General features: G+C 32.3%; 2 long non-coding RNA genes across 2 annotated transcripts; both read right to left on the reverse strand.

Annotated features, from left to right (window-relative positions):
* Nucleotides 1-707: 707 nt before the first annotated feature.
* Nucleotides 708-5,981, reverse strand: LOC136270780 (uncharacterized). Its single transcript, XR_010708641.1, has 2 exons — nucleotides 5,700-5,981; nucleotides 708-1,000 (listed from the first exon to the last, which is right to left on the reverse strand). It is a non-coding gene; the product is annotated as an uncharacterized lncRNA (long non-coding RNA).
* Nucleotides 5,982-12,189: 6,208 nt separating this feature from the next.
* LOC136270900 (uncharacterized) lies at nucleotides 12,190-17,676 on the reverse strand. Its single transcript, XR_010708771.1, has 2 exons — nucleotides 17,551-17,676; nucleotides 12,190-12,479 (listed from the first exon to the last, which is right to left on the reverse strand). It is a non-coding gene; the product is annotated as an uncharacterized lncRNA (long non-coding RNA).
* Nucleotides 17,677-18,277: the final 601 nt, after the last annotated feature.

Here is an 18,277-nt window from a genome sequence, read left to right on the forward strand (position 1 = left end):
TTTATATATGGGATATAAACCTACATCAAACTCTGAACCTTCTTGTGAGGCCAAAGAACTTAACAATTATAAAGAATCATCTGGCTGATTACTTTCTGAGAAGAAGATTTTTAAATATTTACTCTATATGTTCCTATGTTAAACTTTGACCCCCCCCCCCCCACCCATTGTGGCCCAAACCTACCCCCGGGGTCATGATTTTCACAACTTTGTATCTACACTACCTGAGGATGCTTCCACATAAAGTTCAGCTTTCCTGGCTGATTAGTTTCTGAGAAAAAGTTTTTTAAAGATTTTCTCTATATATTCCTATGTAAAAATCCATTCCCCCATTGTGACCCCACCATACCACCTGGGACTATGATTTGAAGAAACTTGAATCTACACTACCTGAGGATGCCTCTACACAAGTTTAAGCTTTTCAGGCCGAATAGTTTTTGAGAAGAAGATTTTTGAAAAATACCAACTAGTTTTCAATAATTCTCAATTATCTCCCCTTTAAAGAGGGCGTGGCCCTTCATTTGAACAAACTTGAATCCCCTTCACCTAGTAATGCTTAGTGTCAAATTTGGTTGAAATCTGCCCAGTGGTTCTTAAGAAAAAAAATGAAAATATGAAAAGTTTACAACAACGACAACGACAAATTGTGATCAGAAAAGCTCACTTGAGCCTTTGGCTCAGGTGAGCTAAAAACAAAGTGAAGGAAACATAATTGCATACTTTTATTGAAAAACAAATTTTCACAGCTAACAATTGTAAATTACTTTAAACAGCCATAATTTTGTTTGTTATAATTTCTTATCAAACACAAACCACAACAAGGCATGATGCTTTCTTAAAGTTCCATTACAGTAACTGTTCATGAATTATCCGATTTAATTTGAATTACTGGTAAATAGTCTGTAGAACACATTAAGGAATATGCATGTGGGTAGAGGTGACAGGTTAACCTCAAGAGCTCAAAAGAATCAACAGGTAAAAACCATGTGGCCACCAATAGCTGAAATTAAAAAAATCAATAAGCTGTGTTAATACATGTACCGGTAGTAATAATAGCTGTGTTTACATTAACATATGCATAGTATTTCTGAAACAAAAATACACTGACCATTCAGTGTAATTAGTATGACATATCCCGATACGTGACATTAGATGGCACAGGACAGTTTTTTTGATACATTCCATTGTAGCCTGGGGACGTGTGTCTTCGGAACCCTGTAACTAGAATTTCCTCAGTTCCCATTCAGCACAAATACCTTTAATTCACTCTTTATAAAGCCAATCACCAATTTCTGAGGAAAATTACTAGTCAAAACCTGTACAATTTTCTACATACTGGTTTTTATGAGATTTTGACCCTTCCATATTTTGCTAATTTTTCATGATTTTTCAGATTTTTAGACCTCCCCCAGCCAATTCCCTGGAAAGGGTTGACCTTCCGTACCATGTGCATGTTGCTCCATCACATGTCAGAAACTTACCGGTGTATAGTTTATAATGCCCCATCCACCTATTTTCCGTGTTATTTACCCTCCCGTCTGTAACTTGTATTTTCACTGTCTAAAGTCAACACAACGGTCATAGCCGCAGGTTTCGCATTTGACTTCTGAATCTCATGTACCTAACATATGGGGCCTACATATTGAATATCAATTTCAACAAGAGACATCCCTCTAACTAATGATAATCATTAAAAATCATTTCATGAATTTTAGCAACACTCATATTTTAAGCCTTCAAGTACAGCAACTCTCAATTTTACAAAAATATTGACTGGTACTTTATCCGAAACTGTCCCTTGCTACCTTTAACTTACACTAACATTCTCTGAAAAGTCATCTTGTCTTAAATTTACAAAGCTTATGCTATTCTGAGAAAAAGTATACCTCATTTTGCCAATTCCATTAAGGATTAAGGAAAAATATGGCCATTTAAGTGAACCCAGCATTTCCACTTTCCTCTATTTAACACAGATTCATAGGGCTCTCCATAAATAAAGCATCTTTACCTAATCTTATAGAGGTCAACTGTTGTTCAACCTCCCTAAATAAGAAACCTTATTCAAAACTACATACATATACATGATATTATCATGACATAAGCATCACATCACTTAGAAATACCCTTACATGTATACCCTCCCCCTATTTTTTGATTTTCCTAAGAAGCAATAGTTTGAACACTTTAACCTAATATTATGAAACTTGTGGCAATTGCCTTGAGTCATTTCTCACACATATTTGAAAACAACCATCACTGATATTGAAAATTGATCTTTTCTTGATAAATGGATGAAATGTAACATTTTTTTTCACAAAAAGACATGCCGCCATAGATGTGATATCTTGTTTTCATGAAACAGTAAGCTTATAATCATATTTAGTGAATATCTTATTTATTCTGGTTTCTAGTCTCTTTTTAACTTAACTAAAATAGTAAGACCTACAAGTGTGATGTCTGCTCTTCATTAAAATGAAATTTAAACACAACCGGGTACCTGGGGACGGATGAGAATTCCATGACAAATGTTCAAATTTTACATGTTTTCCTACATTTGTGATGCATATAAGGGTAAAAATATGTTGTTTCTTGATCATTTCGAGAGTAATTATTATACCGAGCGCAGCGAGGTTTGCCCGCCTCGCAAAGCGAGGAATAATGGTAACACGTATATATAAGAAAATAAGTGTAAAATGAAAGTTGAATCAGGGGTACTAAGGCCAAAAAAAATTTCTTCCAGCCCTGGGCGCCGCCATATTGGCAGCCATTTTGTTTTTAAAAAGTTAGTTTGATCATTGATTGACTGGTTCTTATCGATGTTTATTGCCCCTAGACTCAATTAAAATGTTCCAGTGTTTCAAAAGAAGGTAATTTGAATTGAAGGAAATAAAAAATGACACCAGATACGTTTCAATAGTGCTTTAATCAAGAAACACGACTAGTTTTATGTATGTCTTATCAAATAATCACTGACAGATGGAAAATAAAAACATTAACATCAATATGAACTGATCTTTTAGATACTGAATAAAGTATTCAATTTAATTACCGTGGCATTTATATGAATTAAATTGATAAACAATGAAAGAAGAAATTTTTAAAAAGTTTGGAATAACGTTACTCTCCTCGGCTATATTTTCGAAGACAAAACGTTAAATACGTCTGAAACATGACGTCATAATGTAGACTGAGCACGCGACGTTTAGTTAAACTTTTGCTAACGATATGAGTAGGCAACCAGGCGAATACTACTGCGTCCGTTTCAAATAAATTTTGTTCTACAAAAATCAAACTGCACTGTGTTAAATCTGCGCTCATTCCAACGGTCACACCGTTTACATATTAGCAGATGTTATTTCAAGGTCAAATGTACATTTACATATCCAACATGTAATGGTAATGGAGACAATTGGAAAGAGGGGGTGGCTTTTTGAATTCTGTAAATATATCTAAAATATCACTTTTGGATAGGAAGGAGCAAAAACTTGAGTTTTTTGACGTATTGTATACTTCAAATGATAACTGCATTTGTCTACATGTGAATTTTATTTGAACGAAAAATATGCTGTTTTAAAAAATGAGTTATATAAGTCAGGTTGCTTAATGTTATTTCATGAAATCAGACAGCAAAACTGCTGCAAATTTATAATTTAAATAATTCAATTGATCAAAACTCTTTTACAGTATTAATTCTTATCTCGGTAAATAACTTAAGCCTATTAATTGTCATCAGGATAGGAAATACCTACTTTCTAAGCCAATTTACTCTAGTGGTGGTCACTCTACACATTTAAAAGGGATTTACTTCCCTTGTATATTATAGCTTATAAATCATGTAATGACATATATAACCAACAAAATCATCCATTTTCCCAAAATAGACTACTTTTGGTACAAAATCCACTCAAAATTACTGTACAGTTCAATGAGAAATCTGAAAATACCATGTAGTCTTGAAACTTACACTAACATTCTCTGAAAAGTCATCTTGTCTTAAACTTACAAAGCTTATGCTATTCTGAGAAAAAGAATACCTCATTTTGCCAATTCCATTAAGGATTAAGAAAAATATGGCCATTTAAGTGAACCCAGCATTTCCACTTTCTTCTATTTAACACAGATTTATAGGGCTCTCCATAAATAAAGCATCTTTACCTAATCTTTTAGAGGTCAACTGTTCAACCTCCCTAAATAAGAAATCTTATTCAAAACTACATACATATACATGATATTATCATGACAAAAGCATCACATCACTTAGAAATAACCTTACATGTATACCATCCCCCTATTTTTTGATTTTCCTAAGAAGCATTAGTTTGAACACGGTTTAACCAAATATTATGAAATTTAAATGCTTCTATTCTGATCAATTGAATTTTTAAGTAGTGTGAAATTAAAACCATCGCAATTGATACTTTAGTAAAAATCATTAAATTTTAACACAGTGGAATTAAAACGACTTACAGTATTTCATCCAAACAGCCTCAAAGTATAATTTTTTTGCTATACCTTTTTTATTAAATGAATTCCACTGGGGGTTTTTTTGCAAATAAATTTAGCGAGGATTTTTTTCTCTTTTCTTATTAATGACAGGTTTTAAAAACAATGTTATGTTTAGTTTGTATAAAATTCCATAAACAATTTTACAAAGCTTCTGATTTTAGTTGCACAATGAAAAAATGAGGGATTGCACGATAATACATGCTCATTTTGAAATTTAAAGCGTTGTTGATTTTTTTTCCTAGATAGAGATATGCACAAAATGATCTTGCTCTGTGATGCTTTGCCAAGATTAAAAGCATGAGAGAGAGAGAGAGAGAGAGAGAGAGAGAGAGAGAGAGAGAGAGAGAGAGAGAGAGAGAGAGAGAGAGAGAGAGAGAGAAATCGATCTGAGGCACATGTAGTAAAAATTATTACATACATTTGTCTTACTGTAAAAATTGTTTACAATGTAGATGTGTTCTGCATGTAAAGTTTACCTAAAATGAATCAATAAAATTCAATATATATAAAAGATAAACTAATCTCAAAGAATTTACAATGGTTCTGTGAAACAATCAAATCTTGAGAAGAATGTTTTATAGATATCAGGGAACATTAACCTAAAATCTGAACTTTAAGTTCTTTTCATCTTTCACTCTGTTTTACATGCTCTTTCACAGGCGATAATCATATATAACGGCGAGCCAGACAAAAGTTCTAATTTTAATTAGACTGAATATTTACCATGTCAAATATATTTATTTAATTAAACACAAGCCTGTCTGAGTTCTTAAATTCATTAATTAAGTGGAGGTGATATGGTAAAGATCTGCTATATTCAAATATTTAGGGTAAAGTAATCATCATGCAAACATGCACTCTAATTACAACATTCTACTCTTGTGTGCCTTTGGACCCCCACCCCTTTTAATTGCACTGTTTTACAGTGTGTGGTGTGTTGTTCAATACAAAATAAGACATACATATACATAATAATAAATAGAAATTCAAAAGAGTAGTGAGGAAAACATACAAATGAAAATACATTGGACAGATAATATCCCAAGATTACTCTGACTCAAATGCCCGCTTTTATATTGTTACGCACGCCAAAAGCGGAGGTTAGAGTCAGAGGAATGTCGGAATAGATTAAAAAGTGCACAAACTCTTTGAAAAGAAAAAGTCAATACGACATATCCTGTATTGAAACATACCTTTATAATCTGTCATACGTTAGTTGAGCTGAAATATCCATTATCGCTGTCTTGCAGGCCTTTCTTCTCTAACAAACCGCTATCAGCTGTTGTTCGCAGTCAAAACATGGCGAGCTGACATGGTGAATCGTACGATAATTATTTCGATTAAAACTAATAAGACTAATAAAAACTAACAACGTAATTATCGACCGAATTAACGAAATTATTTCAATAAACACTCTGATTAACTATATAAAAAAGGAGTTCGGTTTTACGACCTGTACGAAATCTTTTCAGCAGGAGTTACTTTAAGTGTGAATTTTGCACTATTTTTTGAACCAATAACGAGGAATCAACATTTCCGGAAAAATCAATATTTAAACCCCAATATCTCTGCAATGCAGTATCCGATTTTAAAACAAATTGAAGTGTTGTATTTAGCTTTGCAAACTATACAATATGCATATAATTTTATGTTTTTTAAAAAAGTTTTATGATCAGTACGAATTGTTACAGTAGAAGTTACTTTCAGTGTGAATTTTGCACTATTTTTGAAACCAAGAACGCGGCATCAAAATTTCCGGGAAAATCAGTTTTTAATCCCCGATATCTCTGTAATGCATCCTCCGAATTTTAAACGGTTTTCTGCATTAGATTCAGCTTAAAAAGCTCTACAAAATACGTATACGTTTTTTGTTATATCAAAAAATTCAATTTTTCGTAAAATTTTATTCGCTTCCAGTTTCGACCGGAAGTGACGGATTTTTTTTATATAGCCTCATTACAGAGGTAAATCGACCAAATCATAACCATTGAAAATTTCAAGCCTCTATCTTAAAGCGTTTTTGAGAAAACTCTCGGACAAAATGACTTTTTTAAAATTTAAAAAATGACGTAACGTCAAAACGGAAGTGACATTGTCTGTAAAACTTTAACATCTTTGAGGGACGATAACTTGCTAAAATCTCTGGAAGTTTCATTGAAATCAGTTGAAAACTTTTTGAGTTATGAAGCAAAAAAGGAGTCAGAAAAAAAAGAAAAAGTATAATAATAATAAAAAGAAACCGAAGAAAAACAAAAGGGTCTTCCGTTGGAAAACGGAAGACCCTAATAACTAGAGCAAAGCTCGTTGCAAAGCAACGAGTGGGTCTTCCGTGAATGTCGGAAGTAAAGCTGGAAGTTCCTGTTAGAAGCAGAGCTCTTAAACCAACAACAAGAGTAACGCAAATAAAAAGAGGAAAAATCGAATTATTCCTGGTACGACTTAACAAAATACGAATGATTTTAAGTACGACTTAACAAAAACATTTCCGATTTCAAGAACGACTTAACAAAAAAAATCCGAATGTGTTCAAGTACGACTTAACAATTATTTTTGGTACGAGTTAATTTTACTTTGAACATTACGCTATTTTTTAAACCAAGGAAGCGGAATCAAAATTTCCGGAAAAATCAATTTTTAAACCCCGATATCTCTGTTATGCATTGTCCGATTTAAAAACGGCTTTCAGTGTTAGATTCAGCTTAATAAGCTCTTCAAAACGCATATTCGTTTTTGATTTGATCAGAAAATTTATTTTTTCGAAAAATTTGTTTCACTTCCGGTTTCGACCAGAAGTGACAGATTTTCATTTCGAGCCTTATTACAGAGGTAAATCGACCAAATCATAACCATTGAAAATTTCAAGCCTCTATCTTAAAGCGTTTTTGAAAAACGCCGCGGACAAAATGACTTTTTGAAAATTTTAAAAATGACGTAACGTAAAAACGGAAGTGACGTTGTCAAGAAAACTTTAACATCTTTGAGGGATAATAGTTTCACATTATCTCTGAAAATTTCATCAAAATCGGTTGGAAACTTTTTGAGTTATAAAGCCGAGAAGGAGTCAGAAAAAAAAAGAAAAAGTATAATAATAATAACTAGAGCAAAGCTCGTTGCAAAGCAACGAGTGGGTCTTCCGTTAATGTCAGAAGTAAAGCTGGAAGTTCCTGCAAGAAGCAGAGCTCTTAAACCAATAACAAGAGTAATAAAAAGAAAAAGATGAAAAAATCGAATTATTCCTGGTACGACTTAACAAAATCCGAATGATTTTAAGTACGAATTAACAAAAACCTTTTTGATTTTAAGAACGACTTAACAAAAAAAATCCGAATGTGTTTAAGTACGACTTAACAATTATTTTTGGTACGAGTTAACTTTACGATAAACATTATGCTATTTTTTAAACCAAGGACGCGGAATCAAAATTTCCGGAAAAATCAATTTTTAAACCCCGATATCTCTGTAATGCATCGTCCGATTTTAAAACGGCTTTCAGTGTTAGATTCAGCTTAATAAGCTCTACAAAACACATATTCATTTTTGATTTGATCAGAAAATTCATTTTTTCGAAAAATTTGTTTCACTTCCGGTTTCGACCGGAAGTGACAGATTTTCATTTCGAGCCTTATTACAGAGGTAAATCGACCAAATCATAACCATTGAAAATTTCAAGCATCTATCTTAAAGCGTTTTTGAGAAAAGTCCGGGACAAAATGACTTTTTGAAATTTTTAAAAATGACGTCACGTCAAAACGGAGGTGACGTTCTCTTTAAAACTTTTACATTTTTGAGGGACGCCAACTTGCAAAAAACTCTGAAAATTTCATCAAAATCGGTTAAAAACCTTTTGAGTTATGAAGCAAAAAAGGAGTCAGAAGAAAAGAAAAAGAATAATAATAATAATAAAAAGAAACAATAGAATAACAAGAGGGTCTTCCGTTGGAAACGGAAGACCCTAAAAAGAAACCGAAGAATAACAAGAGGGTCTTCCGTTGAAAACGGAAGACCCTAATAATAAAAAGAAACCGAAGAATAACAAGAGGGTCTTCCGTTGGAAACGGAAGACCCTAAAAAGAAACCGAAGAATAACAAGAGGGTCTTCCGTTGAAAACGGAAGACCCTAATAATAATAAAAAGAAACAATAGAATAACAAGAGGGTCTTCCGTTGGAAACGGAAGACCCTAATAATAAAAAGAAACCGAAGAATAACAAGAGGGTCTTCCGTTGAAAACGGAAGACCCTAACTAGAGCAAAGCTCGTTGCAAAGCAACGAGTGGGTCTTCCGTTAATGTCGGAAGTAAAGCTGGAAGTTCCTGTCAGAAGCAGAGCTCTTAAACCAATAACAAGAGTAACTAAAATAAAAAGATGGAAAAAATCGAATTATTCCTGGTGCAACTTAACAAAATACGAATGATTTTAAGTACGACTTAACAAAAACCTTTCTGATTTCAAGAACGACTTAACAAAAAAAAATCCGAATGTGTTCAAGTACGACTTAGCAATTATTTTTGGTACGAGTTAATTTTACTTTTAACATTACGCTATTTTTGAAACCAAGGACACGGAAACAAAATTTCCGGAAAAATCAAAATTTTTAAACCCCGAAATCTCTATAATGCATTGTCCGATTTTAAAACGGCTTCCAGTGTTAGATTTAGCTTAATAAGCTTTACAAAACACATATTCATTTTTGATTTGGTCAGAAAATTTATTTTTTCGAAAAATTTCTTTCACTTCCGGTTTCGACCGGAAGTGACAAAATATTTTTTTCTGTATATTTGCCATAAGTCAATCTGCAGATTTACAATCACAGAAAATTTCAAGTCTTTATAAACAACCGTTTACGAGAAAAGTGCTGGACAAAATCACTTTTTGAAAATTTTTAAAATGACGTAACAAGAAACTGGATGTGATTTAATGACTAAAAGTTTAAAGGCTTCAAGGGACAAGAAATTAAAATAATCCCTGAAAATTTCTTGCAAATCGGTTGAATAGTTTTTGAGATATAAAGCAAAAAAGAAGTCAGAAGGAAAAACAAGAAGAACTAGAGCAAAGCTCGTTGCAAAGCAACGAGTGGGTCTTCCGTTAATGTCAAGAGTAAAGCTTGATGTTCCTGCAAGAAGCAGAGTGTTTAAATCAATTAAGGTAGCTCGCGGGTTTACCTGCTTGTGAGAAAACCTACCTTGAAAATTTGTCCACGTGATCCATAGGTTTTATATTTTTATTTCTTAAATTTATTTAAGATTCGTCTGCGCGGTAATAATGTTATTGTGTTACAAATACAGTGTCTTTTAATAAAATCAAGCAACGCCATTTCAATGAAATATATAGTAAAATGCACATTTTAACCGAGAAACGCATTACAAAACTATGCTCCAAACTTTTAAACAATTCAGACGAAATTAATCATACTCAACACAAAAACAGAAGAGATAATTATGAATCAATTCATAAGAAAATATCAGTATGTGTTCTCGGCCAATTTTTGGCAAAAAAGCTTTAAAGATTTAAAAGATTTCTCAAAACCTTATATTTTCATGACGACGTTAGCCTGACGTCATCATTTCCTTAATTACTTCTTAGAACACCAAAATTGAAATGCATTTATTGACAAGACTAGCTGTTTAACACATTTTAGAACATGTAAATGCTTATTAGACATTATTGTGAATCTTATCAAATGCAGTTAATGTAAGGCTCTAAAGATACAGAAAATTGCTATTTTTGTTTTTATGAAACTCTGAGTCAATCAATGCAAAAATAAAATACTAGGCAACTACTGACATTATAAGTAAGTAATCGAATAAAACAGTTATCTCAAGCTAAAAGAAATTTAAGAATTTAATCGGTAGTACAGATTACGGAAGTTATAATTGTGAAAAAAAAACGAGGTTAATGCATTCATTCTATTTTAAAACATGACTTTAAATGGAAGAGTTCTAACGCACACTCATTCTTTATCTTTATAGAACAAAATGTGACAATGTATGTGACATCTATAAATTTTCAGCACTTGATATTATAAATCTTTGTATAAACAGTCATAATCCGCATATAAGCTTTTTATAATATTTTCTTTTATACTTCTAAATATCTCATTTGTCATTTTAAAAAAAAATATGAGTTTACTATGACGGTCAACTCTTTACATCGATTCCTATTGTGACGTCAGCAAACCCGCGAGCTACGTTAAATCAATAACAAGAGCAACTTAAAGTAAAAGATAAAAATAAATACGAATGATACTATGTACGAATTAACAAAAACCTTAACGATTCTAAGAACGACTTAACAAAAAAATAATTCCGAAGGTGTCAAAGTACTTAACAAAATTTGAATTATTTTTGGTACGAGTTTGAACTTTACGCTATTTTTGAAACAAAAAACGCAGAATCAAAATTTCTAAAATCAATTTTTAAACCGCGATATCTGTTATGCATCGTCCGATTTAAAAACGGATTTTAGTTTTGTACTCATCATGAAAATTACCGTAGGTTACATATGTTTAATTTTTAATATTGAAAAACAATGAAAAACTAAAACAAGAGGCAAATGGGCCACATCGCTCACCTGAGGAACAATAGGTATGATAAAATCAGCTTAATGGGGTCACAATGCAAACTACCTGGACAATGTACAATAGTACATGTAGATCATGTATAAATAAAATCCATTTTCCCCCCTAAATATTCGTATGTTTATAATCATTAGTTGCTTTTTTAAAAGGATGATTTTATATTGATTTTATAGTCATATCGCATGTTGAGTATTGCAGTTCTCAAAAAGAACCTTAACAATAGTTTATATATGGGATATAAACCTACATAAAACTCTGAATCTTCTTGTGAGGCCAAAGAACTGTCCGGGGGCCAAAGTCTTAACAATTATAAAGAATCATCAGGGTGATTAGTTTCTGAGAAGATTTTTAAATATTTACTCTATATATTCCTATGTTAAACTTTGACCCCCCCCCCCCACCCATTGTGGCCCAAACCTATCCCCGGGGTCATGATTTTCACAAGTTTGTATCTACACTACCTGAGGATGCTTCCACATACATGTAAGTTTCAGCTTTCCTGGCTGATTAGTTTCTGAGAAAATGATTTTCTCTATATATTCCTATGTAAAAATCCATTCCCCCATTGTGACCCCACCATACCACCTGGGACTATGATTTGAACAAACTTGAATCTACACTACCTGAGGATGCATCCACTTTAATTTGAGCTTTTCTGGCCTAATAGTTTTTGAGAAGAAGATTTTCAAAGATTTTCTCTATAAATTCTATGTAAAACTTGATCCCCATCTTGTGGCCCCTCCCTACCCCCGGGGACCATGATTTGAACAAACTTGAATCTACACTACCTGAGGATGCCTACACACAAGTTTAAGCTTATCAGGCCGAATAGTTTTTGAGAAGAAGATTTTTGAAAAATACCAACAAATTTTCAATAATTCTCAATTACCTCCCCTTTAAAGAGGGCGTGGCCCTTCATTTAAACAAACTTGAATCCCCTTCACCTAGTGGTGGTGCTTAGTGCCAAATTTGGTTGAAATCTGCCTAGTGGTTCTTGAGAAGAAGATGAAATTATGAAAAGTTTACGACATTGAACGACAAATTGTGATCAGAAAAGCTCACTTGAGCCTTTGGCTCAGGTGAGCTAAAAACAAAATAAAGGAAACAAAATTGCATACTTTTATTGAAAAACAAATTTTCACAGCTAACAATTGTAAATTACTTTAAACAGCCATAATTTTGTTTGTTATAATTTCTTATCAAACACATACCACAACAAGGCATGATGCTTTTTTAAAGTTCCATTACAGTAACTGTTCATGAATTATCCGATTTAATTTGAATTACTGGTAAATAGTCTGTAGAACACATTAAGGAATATGCATGTGGGTAGAGGTGACAGGTTAACCTCAAGAGCTGAAAAGAATCAACAGGTAAAATCCATGTGGCCACCAATAGCTGAAATTAAAAAAAATCAATAAGCTGTGTTAATACATGTACCGGTACTAATAATAGCTGTGTTTACATTAACATATGCATAGTATTTCTGAAAAAAAAAATACACTGACCATGCAGTGTAATTAGTATGACATATCCCGATACGTGACATTAGATGGCACAAGACAGTTTTTTTGATACATTTCATTGTAGCCTAGGGACGTGTGTCTTCGGAACCCTGTAACTAGAATTTCCTCAGTTCCCATTCAGCACAAATACCTTTAAATCACTCTTTATCAGGCCAATCACCAATTTCTGAAGAAAATTACTAGTCAAAACCTGTAAAATTTTCTACATACTGGTTTTTATGAGATTTTGACCCTTCCATATTTTGCTAATTTTTTAGCTTTTTAGACCTCCCCCAGCCAATTCCCTGCAAAGGGTTGACCTTCCGTACCATGTGTATGTTGCACCATCACTTGTCAGAAACTTACCGGTGTATAGTTTATAATGCCCCATCCATCTACTTTCGTGTTATTTACCCTCCCGTCTGTAACTTGCATTTTCACTGTCTAAAGTCAACACAACAGTCATAGCCGCAGGTTTCGCATTTTACTTCTGAATCTCATGTATCTAACATATGGGGCCTACATATTGAATATCAATTTCAACAAGAGACATCCCTCTAACTAATGATAATCATTAAAAATCATTTCATGAGTTCAGCAACACTCATAAGCCTTCAAGTACAGCAACTCTCAATTTTACTAAAATATTGACAGGTACTTTATCCGAAACTGTCCCTTGCTACCTTTAACTTACACTAACATTCTCTGAAAAGTCATCTTGTCTTAAACTTACAAAGCTTATGCTATTCTGAAAAAAATTATACCTCATTTTGCCAATTCCATTAAGGATTAAGAAAAATATGGCCATTTAAGTGAACCCAGCATTTCCACTTTCTTCTATTTAACACAGATTCATAGGGCTCTCCATAAATAAAGCATCTTTACCTAATCTTATAGAGGTCAACTGTTGTTCAAGCTCCCTAAATAAGAAACCTTATTCAAAACTACATACATATACATGATATTATCATGACAAAAGCATCACATCACTTAGAAATACCCTTACATGTATACCCTCCCCCTATTTTTTGATTTTCCTAAGAAGCATTAGTTTGAGCCTTTTAACCTAATATTATGAAACTTGTGGCAATTCCCTTGAGTCATTTCTCACACATATTTAAAAACAACCATCACTGATATTGAAAATTGATCTTTTCTTGATAAATGGTTGAAATGTAACATTTTTTTTCACAAAAAGACATGCCGCCATGTGATTTCTTGTTGTCATGAAACAGCAAGCTTATATTAATCATTTTTAGTGAATATCTTATTTATTCTGGTTTCTAGTCTTCTTTTAACTTTGCTAAAATAGTAAAATATACAAGTGTGATGTCTGCTCTTAATTAAAATGAAATTCAAACACAACCGGGTACCTGGGGACGGATGAGAATTCCATGATAACTGTTCAAATTTTACATGTTTTCCTACATTTTTGATGCATATATACAATAAAAGGGTGAAAATTTGTTGTTTCTTGATCATTTCGAGAGTAACTATTATAGCAGATGTTATTTCAAGGTCAAATGTACATTTACATATCCAACATGTAATGGTAATGGAGACAATTGGAAAGAGGGGGTAGCTTTTTGAATTCTGTAAATGTATCTAAAATATCACTTTTGGAAAGGAAGGAGCAAAAACTTGAGTTTTTTGACATATTGTATACTTTGATAACTGCATTTGTCTACATGTGAATTTTATTTGAAAGAAAAATACGCTGTTTTAAAGAAATTGAGTTATATAAGTCAGGTTGCTTAATGTTATTTCATGAAATCAGACAGCAAAACTGCTGCAAATTTATAATTTAAATAATTCAATTGATCAAAACTCTTTTACTGTGCAGTATTAATTCTTATCTCGGTAATTAACTTAAGCCTATTAATTGTCATCAGGATAGGAAATACCTACTTTCTAAGCCAATTTACTCTAGTGGTGGTCACTCTACACATTTAAAAGGGATTTACTTCCCTTGTATATTATAGCTAATAAATCATGTAATGACATATATAACCAACAAAATCATACATTTTCCCAAAATAGACTACTTTTGGTACGAAATCCACTCAAAATTACAGTTCAATGAGAAATCTGAAAATACCATGTAGTCTTGAAACTTACACTAACATTCTCTGAAAAGTCATCTTGTCTTAAACTTACAAAGCTTATGCTATTCTGAGAAAAAGTATACCTCATTTTGCCATTTCCATTAAGGATTAAGAAAAATATGGCCATTTAAGTGAACCCAGCATTTCCACTTTCTTCTATTTAACACAGATTTATAGGGCTCTCCATAAATAAAGCATCTTTACCTAATCTTTTAGAGGTCAACTGTTGTTCAAGCTCCTTAAATAAGAAACCTTATTCAAAACTACATACATATACATGATGTTATCATGACAAAAGCATCACATCACTTAGAAATACCCTTACATGTATACCCTCCCCCTATTTTTTGATTTTCCTAAGAAGCATTAGTTTGAACACTTTAACCAAATATTATGAAATTTAAATGCTTCTATTCTGATCAATTGCATTTTTAAGCAGCGTGAAATTAAAACCATCGCAATTGATACTTTAGTAAAAATCATGAAATTTTAACACGGTGGAATTAAAACGACTTACAGTATTTCATCCGAACAGCCTCAAAGTATAATTTTCTGCTATACCATTTTTTTTAATGAATTCTACTGGGGTTTTTTTTTTTGCAAATAAATTTAGCGAGGATTTTTTTCTCTTTTCTTATTAATGACAGGTTTTAAAAACAATATTATGTTTAGTATGTATAAAATTCCATAAACAGTTTTACAAAGCTTTGGATTTCAGTTGCACAATGATAAATGAGGGATTGCACGATAATACATGCTCATTTTGAAGTTTAAAGCATTGTTGAATTCTTTTCCTAGATAGAGATATGCACAAAATGATGTTGCTCTGTGATGCTTTGCCATGATTAAAAGCATGAGAGAGAGAGAGAGAGAGAGAGAGAGAGAGAGAGAGAGAGAGAGAGAGAGAGAAAGATCGCACATGTAGTAAAATTATTACATACATTTGTCTTACTGTAAAAATTGTTTACAATGTAGATGTGTTCTGCATGTAAAGTTTACCTAAAATGAATCAATAAAATTCAATATATATAAAAGATAAACTAATCTCAAAGAATTTACAATGTTCTGTGAAATAATCAAATCTTGAGAAGAATGTTTTATAGATATCAGGGAACATTAACCTAAAATCTGAACTTAAAGATCTTTTCATCTTGCACTCTGTTTTACATGCTCTTTCACAGGCGATAATCATATATAACGGCGAGCCAGACAAAAGTTCTAATTCTAATTAGACTAAATATTTACCATGTAAAATATATTTATTTAATTAAGCACAAGCCTGTCTGAGTTCTTTAATTCATTAATTAAGTGGAGGTGATATGGTAAAGATCTGCTATATTCAAATATTTAGGGTAAAGTTATCATCATGCAAACATGCACTCTAATTACAACATTCTACTCTTGTGTGCATTTGGAACCCCACCCCTTTTAATTGCACTGTTTTACAGTGTGTGGTGTGTTGTTCAATGCAAAATAAGGCATACATATACATAATAATAAATATAAATTCAAAAGAGTAGTGTGCAAAATATACACGTGAAAATACATTGGACAGATAATATCCCGAGATTTCTCAGACTCAAATGCCCGCTTTTATATTGTTACGCAGGTATCAGGAGAAAACGTACCCAAGAGAAAACGTACCCAGGAGAAAACGTACCCAATCTCTAGGGTACGTTTTCTCCTGGGGAAAACATACCCGGGTACGTTTTCTCCAAGAGAAAATGTACCCTATGAAAATCATAATTATACTACTTAATAGTTTTTAATACTTTTAAATACTATTTTCATAATAAATATACAGAAGTGTAAGAGTTTTATAGATATATGAATTTAATACTTTAAAATTTTTAAGGGGTTGGACATATTAAATAATTTTCAAATGCTACTTTTATGCATATTTCAATGCATAGATGTATAGAAATATATTCATTTAATGAATAATATCTTAATAATAATTGTAGCAACTTTTATTTTAGTACGAAATAATTACCTGTCACAAAGTGTTATCAGTCTACTTCTTCTAATTATCCATTTATCGGTAGCCTTACCAATTTGAGTTTGTCTATGCGAGATCCCCTGATTTTAATTATAGTGATAATCAATTAAATACCTGAGAAGTTAATTTATTATTATGTAATATTATATTGTATTGCCTCCCCGAGCAGGAGGTAAAAATATTCACTCTCCACACATTATACATGTCAGTGGCGTCGGAAGCAAATTGACTGTTCAATGTTACATTTCGTAGTAGTTTCCATATATATGAATCAAACAAATATTTAAAAGACTTCAGTATACTTGGTTTTATTAAGCAACTTTGTTCAATAGATAAATTTCAATTTTTTTTTTTAAATAACGCGATATCGACTTCTTGACTTACTCATCATTTAGTTCTCCAAATGAGATTGCAATAAAAACTTATTATTTAACGGTTTCGTTTATGGTGTATTAATATATTGTCGACTAATTAAACTTCTCAGGCCATGTTCCACTTCGTGTATGTGTATGTTACAAATTATTGTCTTAATAATTTAAGTACGTGACTATGCATTAAAAAAAACAACAACAAATGATACAAATGTTCATTGTATAATTTATTTTGTTTCATTTAAGAATATCTATGAAAACCATTATTTATTATTTTCATAGGGTACGTTTTCTCTTGGAGAAAACGTACCTTATAAATTGGGTATGTTTTCTCCTGGGTACGTTTTCTCCTGGGTACGTTTTCTCCAGCATTCGTTACGCACGTCAAAAGCGGAGGTTAGAGTCAGAGGAATGTCGGATTAGATTGAAAAGTGCACAAACACTTTGAAAAGAAAAAGTCAATACGACATATCCTGTATTGAAACATACCTTTATAATCTGGCATACGTTAGTTGAGCTGAAATTTCCACTATCGCGGTCTTGCAGGCAATTCTTCTGACACACCGCTATCAGCTGTTGTTCGTGGTCAAAACATGGCGACTTGACATGGGGAATCGTACGATAATTATTTCGATTAAAACTAATAAGACTAATAAAAACTAACAGCGTAATTATCGATCGAAGTAAGGAAATCGCTTCGATAAACACTCTGATTAACTATATAAAAAACGAGTTCGGTTTTACGACCTGTACGAAATCTTTTCAGCGGGAGTTATTTTCAGTGCGAAGTTTGCACTATTTTTTAAACCAATAACGAGAAATCAACATTTCCGGAAAAATCAATATTTAAACCCCGATATCTCTGCAATGCAGTATCCGATTTTAAAACGAATTTAGGTTTTGTATTTAGCTTTGCAAACTATACAATATGCACATAATTTTATGTTTTTTTTATAAAATTTTATGATCAGTACGAATTGTTACAGTAGAAGTTACTTTCAGTGTGAATTTGGCACTATTTTTGAAACCAAGAACGCGGCATCAAAATTTCCGGGAAAATCAGTTTTTAAACCCCAATATCTCTGTAATACATCCTCCGAATTTTAAACGGTTTTCAGCATTAGATTCAGCATAAAAAGTTCTACAAAATACGTATACGTTTTTTGTTTGATCAAAAAATTCAATTTTTCAAAAAATTTGATTCGCTTCCAGTTTC

This window comes from Magallana gigas, chromosome 8, assembly GCF_963853765.1.
Source record: "Magallana gigas chromosome 8, xbMagGiga1.1, whole genome shotgun sequence".
In the NCBI taxonomy this organism is placed as follows: Eukaryota; Metazoa; Mollusca; class Bivalvia; order Ostreida; family Ostreidae; genus Magallana; species Magallana gigas.